This window comes from Cebus imitator, unplaced genomic scaffold, assembly GCF_001604975.1.
Source record: "Cebus imitator isolate Cc_AM_T3 unplaced genomic scaffold, Cebus_imitator-1.0 Scaffold200, whole genome shotgun sequence".
Lineage (NCBI taxonomy): Eukaryota > Metazoa > Chordata > Mammalia > Primates > Cebidae > Cebus > Cebus imitator.
In genome coordinates this window covers 278,425-288,362 of record NW_016107515.1, presented here as the reverse complement: position 1 = coordinate 288,362, position 9,938 = coordinate 278,425, and the positions used below count along the sequence as shown (strand labels likewise).

At 46.3% G+C, this 9,938-nt stretch overlaps 1 long non-coding RNA gene across 1 annotated transcript in view; it reads right to left on the bottom strand.

Annotated features, from left to right (window-relative positions):
* The window catches only part of LOC108317306, a 41,937-nt gene that overhangs the window by 31,246 nt on the left and 753 nt on the right, over nucleotides 1-9,938 (bottom strand). The gene's annotated exons all lie outside the window — the stretch shown is intronic.

Below are 9,938 nucleotides of genomic sequence, written 5' to 3'. Positions count from 1 at the left end.
GAGGGAGAGAGTCACACTCCATCACCCAGGCTAGAGTGCAGTGGCACAATCTCAGCTCACTGCAACCTTCATCTCCTGGGCTCAAGTGATCCTCTCACCTCAGCCTCCTGAGTAGCTGGGATTACAGGCACGCACCACACCACCATGCTCAGCTAATTTTTGTGTTTTTAGCAAAGATGGGGTTTCACCATGTTGGCCAGACTAGTCTTAAACTCCTGACCTCAAGTGATCTGCCCGCCTTGGCCTCCCGAAGTGCTGGAATTACAGGCATGAGCCACCACAACTGACCTTGTGTTATTTTTTAAATTAAATACATACTATTCCTTTAATTCGATGAGATTGGGTGCATTCAGCATAGGCAGATTATGGTATCTGGTGGGAGTATCCATGGTAGATACAGTATGATATGACCACAGACCATTCTTTTAATTAATTAATTGATGCAAACAAAAAGTAAATTTTACAAATGGAAATTCTATTTTAATAACTGATTTTGGCCAAATGAGAGCTCTTGGTGAATATATGATTTTGTTCCTTCTGTTATAGCAGAAAACACAATGATCATTTGATGATTCTAAATATGAACAATGGTGGCACTAGTTTTCTGGAGAGGAGGATAGAGTCCACGTCCATATCCCGCCCACATAAGTCCTAAAGCACTTCTTGAGGCTTGGGTGAGGCTTTATTGAACTTAATTCATATAGGAAGCCAAGTCCAGGGTCTGCTAAAAATGTAGCTGTTTTGTATAGAAGTGGGGAAAAGTGAAGAGAAGATGGAAGGAAGCCACGGAGCAAGGAGAGGCCGCAGTTGCTGTCCTGACCAATCCCCTCACTTTACCAACAAGGCCGTGAAACCCAGAGATGGGATGTGACTGGAGATCTGGCCAGAGCCAGAGTTGGGAGGGTGGGGTGCTACAATATGACCACAGAATCAACACTTGACCCCTCCCAGCTATCTGGCAAAGTGCGCACTAACCCCGTTCTGCAGAAGTGGAAACTGAGGCCAGTGAGGGGAATGGAAATTGACTGGACTAAGCTTAGAAGCCTGAACTCTGACCCCAAAGCTCTCTCTCGTACCCTTGACCCCCTTGTCTTGTCCTGCAGCTCTTAAGATTACAATGAGCCAGTTTTTCATTTTGCCTTTGAGGCACCTTAGAAAATGTAGATCTGGCTGGAGCTACCTGGAACATTTGATGATTGGGCTTATTTACATTATTATTATTTTATTATTATTATTTTGAGATGGAGTCTTGCTCTGTTGCTCAGGCTGGAGTGCAGTAGCACAATCTCGGCTCACTGCAACCTCCGCCTCCTGGGTTCAAGCGATTCTCCTGCCTCAGCCTCCTGAGTAGCTAAGATTACAGGCACGGGCCACCACATCTGGCTAATTTTTGTATTTTTAGTAGAGATGGGGGTTTCCCCATGTTGACCAGACTGGTGATCTCAAGTGATCTGCCCATCTCAGCTTCCCAAAGTGCTGAGATTACAGGCGTGAACCATCAAGCCTGGCCTTATATTTATTATTATTTATAGAATGATGAGAACTTATATGCGGAAGGAGAGAGTTCCTGTCCTGCTCACTGGTGTCTCATCAACTTGCTAATGAATGAATGAATGAACAAATGCTAATCCTCACAGATCCTGTCTCTATAGAGGAAGAGGCTGAGGCTCAGGGAGGTGCAGTGACTTGCTTCAGAGATACAGGAATCGTGCCAGGAATCATCAGGCCTCCCTTTTCTCTCAGAGAAGAAAGACTGTTTCTGTTTCCTCCTCCGTCATGTTGGGCTTGTCACCCAGCCAGTCACCGTCCCTCCCTGAGGAAGCGCAGCACAGTCACCAACCAGGAGAACAGACCCACCTGCCCGAGGACGTCAATGCTGCCCACACTCGGTTCCACCCACATACGGTGACACACTCACACTTGGGCCCCAGGCTTCCCAGATCCAATTAAGGAGTGGGAATGGCAGAGGAGGGTGCAGGGGTTGGGCGGGCACTGAACCCCACTGGGGACTGAAGGGGAAACTGGTGGAGCAAGCGCCGCCCAGCCTAACCGTCAGACAATGAAAGAAAGGTGCAGGTGGGCTCCAGGTTGGAGAAAAAGAAGGTGAGCCAGCGGAGCGGAGTCACTGCAGCCTGCCAAGCCGACTGCTGGGGCAGAGTTAGCACTGGCTGGATGAGACACTCCACACTTCACAGCTCCTGAAAAGTGTGGAGGAAATGCCCACACCCTACACAGACCAGAAAGGAATACATGGGCCACTATCTGTTTGAAACAAATGCCCCTTTCCTGGGCATTCCTTGTTCCCCTTTATGGACAAAATGCTGCTACCTTCGCTTATACCCTCTCTAGAGGTCCTCCAAAGACGGAGGATGAGGGAAGCTGCCTTTGGTTGAGTCTATGCTATATGCCTCACTCTGTGCCAAGCTGTGGACCTCCACCAAGTCAGGTGACATGATGATATAGGCATTACTAACCCTGGTTTCTCAGTGGGCAAACTGAGGCACAGAGTGGATCAGTAACTTGCCCCGAGTCACACAGCTTGGTGAATAGGGGAGTCGGGATGGGTCTGAAATGCAGGTCTAGCTCAGCCCAGAGCACATCACATCATGGGCCTCACAGTGCAGGAGTGCCAGGCATGGTTACTGTGTCAAGCAGAAAAGAGCCAGGTAAGCAAGTCTTCAGCAGGAACCAAGACTGCACTATACCTTGCAAGGGACATGAGGCACTTCCAGATTTATCTGGACTCAGTGACAGAGTGAGGACTCATGAAGGAAGGATAAGCTGGGGCTCAGAAAAGAGTCCAAAGAACTGAGATCTCGTGTGCATTGAAAATGTTAGAAAGTTGCCTCCCAGGGGCTGGTAACCAAGTGGGTTTTAACACAGCTGTGGGGAGCATCTGAGCACTTTATATAAAATGGAAACACTACCCACACACTCACTTGCTCATGCATGCACACACTCATAGGTGTGCACTCACATGCACACAGGCATGTGTATCCTCCCACTGGATGTGCATATGTATGGCATGCAAAGGTTGGTGCTGGAGCAAGAGGGGAACACATGTCTACCGTCCATATACCTGGTTACTAATGAGCACCTACTGTGTACATGGCACTTTGCCAGATATAGGTGGTCCAAACGAGAGTCACTAGGATTCCTGGCTCCAAGGTAGATGATATGTATGGGCATGAAGAGTTAGCTACTCAGACTTCTCATCACTCTCTAAAGGCTTTCGGCTGGTAGATTGCTTTTTAGCTTCCAAAGCACTTCTATATATGCTCACTCTCAGTGAAAGGAAGAGACCAGCACGGTGAGTGTGGCAGAGAATGTGAAGAATGCCCTGAGCATCACCACCACAGATGAGTCTTGCCTGAATCAATTACTGGGATGAGTGCCAAGTGGTTTTCCAATTCCATCATTCCTTCTACGTTTATTTAGTTGGCATCCTGCTGCAAGGGAGAGCTCTCCCTTCTCCCCCATTTAGTGATGACTTGTTTATATTTGTATAGACTCAAAACAGATTCTTATTTTATTCCATGTGTAATCATCCATGATCATCATTACTGGTTTTGATGTTGAAATTGTCCCAGATTAACCTGTATTTGGCCAGTGGGAGCTCCCTCAGGCTGGCTCTGTGTCCTTTCACATGCACGTGCCCATTATACCTTGAGCATGTCCTTACTTCTGTCCTGGAAAGATGCTCTAGATTCATCTGGCACTTCCCCCGGCCCAGCCAAAGAATCAACTCTGGGTTGAGGAGCCGTTATCTGAAATGCTTGGGACCAGAAGTGTTTTGGATTTGGGATTTTTTTTTCAGATTTTGGAATATATCGCGCATATATATATATATATATATATATATATAATTAGATATCTTGGCGATAGAACCCAAGTCTAAGCATGAAATTCATTCATGTTTCATACACCACATACACATAGGCTGAATAAAATTTTACACAATATTTTAAACAACTTTGGGCTTTTATTTATTTGTTTATTTTTGGTTTTTGGGTTTTGTTGTTCTTTTTTGAGACAGTGTCTTGCTCTGTGGCCCAGACTGGAGTGCAGTGGCATGATCTCAGCTCACTACAACCTCCGGCTCCCAGGTTCAAGGGATTCTCGAGCCTCAGCCTCCTGAGTAGCTGGGATTGCAGGCATTCACCACCACACCTGGCCAATTTTGTATTTTTAGTAGAGACAGAGTTTCACCATGTTGTCCAGGGTGGTCTCAAACTCCTGGCCTCAAGTGATCCTCATCTCTTGCCAGGCAGGATCCACCTGCCTTGGCTTTCCAAAATGCTGTTTACAGGCATGAGCCACTGTGCCTGGAGCTGTGACGACATGTTGACTACAAGCCATCTCATGAGGTCAGGTGTGGAGTCTTCTACTTGTGGCATCACATCAGTGCTCAAAAAATTTTGGATTTTGGAGCATTTTTAATTTCAAACTTTCAGATTGGGGATGCTCAGCCTGTGCTTCTCCAAGGAGCCCTGGTTCTATTACATGGAGACTGATATTTAGAAACCAATATCTGGGCAGTAAGTATGTCACTAGTGCTTCCTAGATGACAGAACCAAGAAGATACGTACATATTTACACACGCACATTTCTCTATCTAATCTATCATCTCTCTATGCGCATAGTAAAATCCACGAGTTCACACCAGTACCTCCAATTCCAATACGAAAGGACAAGGCCTCTTCTAGTCTTCCTCTTTTCCATATTTACAGCGCCCATCTCCAATGTAAGAACCTGATTCCACCATCCCCAACACATGAACTTAATTGTTCAATGTCCCTGTATGTAACAATTTCCCATTAACACAGTCCTCTTGCAACCAAGTCCTGGCCTTGCTGGTCAGAGGGGCCACACAAGCCAAGTTCCTGCTGGCCCTGGTATCATGTCCCTCTGATTTACATTCATTCCTTCAATAAATCTCTACTGATCACCTACTGTGTATGTTCCAGTCACTATTCTAGATTCTGGGAACCAAACATGGACCAAAATCCCTGCCATTGTGGAGCTGATGTTCTAGTGTGGAACAGAGACAACACACAAAATAGGTAAATAAGAAATGTGGAATTGTATGTTAGAAGGTGATGGATGGTATGAAAAAATAAGAGTAGGGTAAAGGGGGATCAGAGTGTTGGGGAGGCGCATAACTTAAAATAAGCAAAGACTTGAAGAGGAGGGGGCTGGACAAGCAGCCACTGGGGGAGGGCAGCAGCGGAAAGACCAGGGGCAGGAGCATCCCTGCTGGCTTGAGGTGTGAAAAGCCACTGCAGCTGGAGCAAAGAGAGCAAGGGGAGGGGACCAGGAAAGGATATCAGAAGCATGCTGAGGCAGACCTTGCAGACTGCAGGCCATTGTAAGGACTTGCTGTTTACTCTCAGCGAGACAGAAGCCTCTGGCATGTTCTGAGCAGAGGAGGCACACGGTCTAACTTAGGATAAAAGGTCTGTTCTGGCTGTGGTGTTGGGAACAGGCTGCAGGTGACAAGACTGGACACAGGAAACCAGTTGAATAGCGATGCTGGACCCAGGTGAGATATGATGATAGCTTACATCAGGACAGCAGTCGCGTGAGGTGGTTAAAAGGGCCCAGATTCTGGATCTGAATTTGGAAACCAGGGAGACTGACATCAAAGTCCAGGGTCTGCCACAATTTGATGACCCTGGTAAGCCTCCCCCCAGCTTGGGCTGTGACCCTGAAGGGCTGTACCCTACAAGTAGGGGTGAAATAAAAGCAAACTAGCTCTAAGCTTCAGGTCATCTGGGCAACCTGGTAAATTTCAAGCTCTAAACTTGAAATAAGGTGATCCTAGAATGCTGATTTGCCCCAGGTGCCTGGAGAAAGGGATTTTTAAAAAATCATCCTAGGCCTAAAATTATTTTTATAAATATTTTTCCAAACACAGTAAATATTTTAGCACATAGTTGAAGATAACTAGATTTCATGAAAGGAAAAGACACCATGAATGGGAACAAGCAGAAATGAATCTCAAGGACTCCAGACATGGGAATTATCAGACACTGACTATAATATAATCCTGCTTCCTGTGTTCAAGGAGATAAAAAGCCATGCCTGAAAATTCTGCAAGGAGACTGGAAACCAGACAAAGCAACTGTGTCAGTCATGTCCTGTCCTGAACACCATGGCATACTCTAGGTGGTTAGAGGGGAGTTTAACTAAGGGATGCTTTTATTTTTATTTTCATCTTTTTTCTGAGACAGGTTCTCACTCTGTCACCCAGGCTGGAGTGCAGTTGCATGATCTCGGCTCACTGCAACCTCTGACTCCCAGATTCAAGCCATTCTCATGCCTCAGCCTCTTGAGTAGCTGGGATTACAGGCATGAGCCACCAGTCCCAGCTAATTTTTGTAGTTTTAGTAGAGACAAGTTTTACCATGTTGGCCAGGCTGGTCTCAAACTCCTGACCTCAGGTGATCTGCTTGCCTTGGCCTCCCAAAATGCTGGGATTACAGGCATGAGCCACTGAGCCTGACCAGATGCTTTTAACAGAATGAGAAGAGTATAGGAAAACTATAAGAGATACTCTAGAGCTAGTACCCTGCACTAAGTAACAGTGGTATGCTATTACTATCCCAAGGCCTGAAAGGGCAAGGAGAGGAAGTGGTTACTGGAACTAAGAAGAGTGAACCTAGGTGTAGAGTACCACCTGATGGAAATTATGATGTTCACTGAGGGGCACAATCAACCTGGATGACCACTCAGGATGGAAGCTGGGCAAATATACACCAAAACTTCATCCTTCTTCTTCCTTCCAATCTACTGCAGGTACTCCTCACAGGCCGAAATCAATTAGAAGCTGAAAATAAGGAGCCATCAAAACAGGTCAACCTCCCAGCACACAGAAAAGGGCGAACAAGTAGCTATTCTGGAGGGACAAATAGAAGGCACGTGGCACAGTGAAGTCACATATTTGAAAAAGACCCAAACACAAATTCTGAAACTGGAAAATGTAATGATTAAAAAAAAAGAAAGAAAATGTCATGATTAAATTAATGATTCGGTGGTCAGGTTTAAGAGCAGATTCAACACAGTCCAAGAGAGAATTAGTGAACTAGAAAATAGGTCACAAGAAACTATGTAAAATGAACAGAGAATAAAGCAAAATGAGAGAAGAGAGAGAACAGGGCAAAGTTAACATCCACAAATAGGTAGTTGGTAATTTTCCAGGACATTGAAAAACATCAATCCACAGATTCCATAAGTCCAATGAACCTCAAGTCTACATTCATACTCATTATAGTGACCCTGCAGAGACAGAGAGGAGTTAAGGATGACGGTAAGGACAGTAGGCAAATGGAAGTTAATGGAGTTGCCCTCGACTGAGATGAGGAGACTGAGAGTAGGGCAAATTTGGGAAATTTGAGGAATTGTCCGCCTGGCCCCTGCAAGCCCTTGTGTTTGAGCTCCCTAGTCCCTGGATCTCTTCTACTGCTTCCAGATCCATTCCCCACTCCCACTGACTTGGGCCTCCTCCCCAACTCTTGTCAGGAGATTGTAGCAACCTCCTCCGTGGCCTCCCACTCCAGTCCATTCTCCACATTGGCTGTCAGCGTTATGCTTCTAAAAATTGCAAATGGTTGGTGGTGTGATATGGCCTCATTGTGGGTAACGTACTTTCCTACTCCTCTGGTTTCTATAAGGAAGGATTTCCCCTCAATACGCTGGGTTCCCCTCCAACCGGACCAGGTAAGATGGGTGAATTCTGAGTGGTGAGTGCAGGACTGGAGTCTGAGACTGTGATGCTCAGCAGTTCCTTTCTTCTTCCTTTTAAGAGAAGACCACCCTTAGGGAGCTGCATTTTGCTCTCCCCTCCCCAAGAAAGCCTGTGTTTTTCCTTCGCTTTTTGTGCCTCCTGCCTGGGTCTTTCTGCCAAATTCTAAGGTTCACCATTAGGAAGCCCTCTGTAGATAGAAATCACATTTGTTCAGAGCATTGGCAGAAAAGAGAAACTATGTATTGGGTTCCCCAAAATCCCCAAACCAAAATATTGCAATACATCCTATGTTAAAATGCTTCAGGGCCCCTAGCTGCCTACCAAAGAAAGTTCACATTTTTAACACAGTCCTCGAAGTCTTTCCCATCCAGCCCCCACCTATCTACCTCTCCAGGCTGCATTCATTCTATTCTCTCTCCCACCACCTATGATATTTGAATCTTACCCGGTATATAGCCAGTCCCTTGAAGACTACTTATAAAAGATGGAGTCTTTTTCCAGCATTATGGAGAGGTCCAGGTGAGAAGGACTGAAGCCTCCAGCCAACAGCCACCTGAGTAAGCATCTGTCCTCCAACTTCAATCACCTGCAGAGCCTGTAGCCTTGACCACGCCAGAACCACCCAGCTAAGCTGCTCTTGGATTCTTGATCCACAGACATGGGGCATAATAAATGTATGCCATGATTTAAGTCCATCCCCCAAATTTTATGTGTAGGAAACTTAATCTCCTAACTCATGTCAACGGTGTTTGGAGGTGGGGCCTTTGGAAAGTAATTAGGACTAGATAAGGCTATCAGGGTGGAGTCCCCATGATAGTACTGGTGGCCTAAAGAAGAAGAAGAGGTCAAACATGGTAGCTCATGCCTGTAATCCCAGCACTTCAGGAGGCCAGGGCAGGTGAATCACCTGACGTTGCTAGTTTGAGACCAGCCTGGCCAACATGGTGAAACCCCGTCTCTACTAAAAAAAAAAAAAAAAAAGAAGACGGCGAAGAGGGGCCTGAGCTGACGTGCTCATGCCTGCTCACCATACGATGCCCTTCACCATGTTACGACACAGGAGAAAGGTCCCCACAAGAGGCAGCCCCACTGCTCTGCCCTTCCCAGCCCCTAGAACTGTAAGAAATATATCTCTTTTCCTTATAAATTCCCCAGTCTGTGGTATTCTGTATAGCAAGAGAAAATGGACTAAGACCATGTGTATTATTTTAAAGTTTTAAATTTGGGGTAATTAATTTTATTATTATTATTTGTTTTTTGTTTTTTGAGATGGAGTCTTGCTCTATCGCCCAGGCTGGAGTGCAGTGGCGTAATCTCGGCTCACTGCAAACTCTGCCTCCCAGTGATTCTCCTGCCCTGCCCTCCTGAGTAGCTGGGATTATAGGTATGCACCACCACACCTGGCTAATTTTTGTATTTTTAGTATAAATGGGGTTTCACCATGTTGGTCAGGACTGGTCTTGAACTCCCGACCTCATGATCTGCCCGCCTTGGCCTCCCAAAGTGTTGAGATTACAAGCGTGAGCCACTGTACCCGGCCAATTTTGGGTGATTTTTTTTGCAGCAATAGATAACTAATGTACCCAGTCTACTTCTCTCCCCTTGACTAACTTTTTCTTTAGGTCTCAGCTCAGACTCTTCCTCCAACTGGAAGCTTTCCCTGACTCTGTCCAAGACACCTGATGGGTGAGCCCCCCAATTCCTCTCCATGTTCTCTGGCAACACTGCCCAGGCTTTTCTTTAGGGAACCACTCTTCTTCCCTCTGAGTCTGTGTGTATAAGATGAGGCTGACTCCACCCCAGGCTTGAAGCCTGGCTGCCAGCCTATGCCTGGCCAGTCAGCGCTCTCCAATCCCCTGGAGCCAATGTTTAGGCTGTGACCTAAGCTAGACCCTTGGGGGTCAGCCCAAGAGCCTTTGAAGGAGGTAAGGAGAAGAGATCATCTTTATCTGCTGGCATTGCTGAATGGGAAAATATCAGCCTGGAGCTACAGACACATTTTGCCAGCATGAGGTGAAGCCTGCCTCAAGACGAAGCCAGAGGAAAAGAGAAGGACCTGGGGACAGGAAGAGACAGATTCCTGATGCAATTGTTGAAGCACCTGGATTCAACTGTGCCTGAAACCCAAATCTACCTCTGGACTTTCGGACTTTAATTTTTTCCCTCCCCTCCCCTCCCCTCCCCTCCCCCT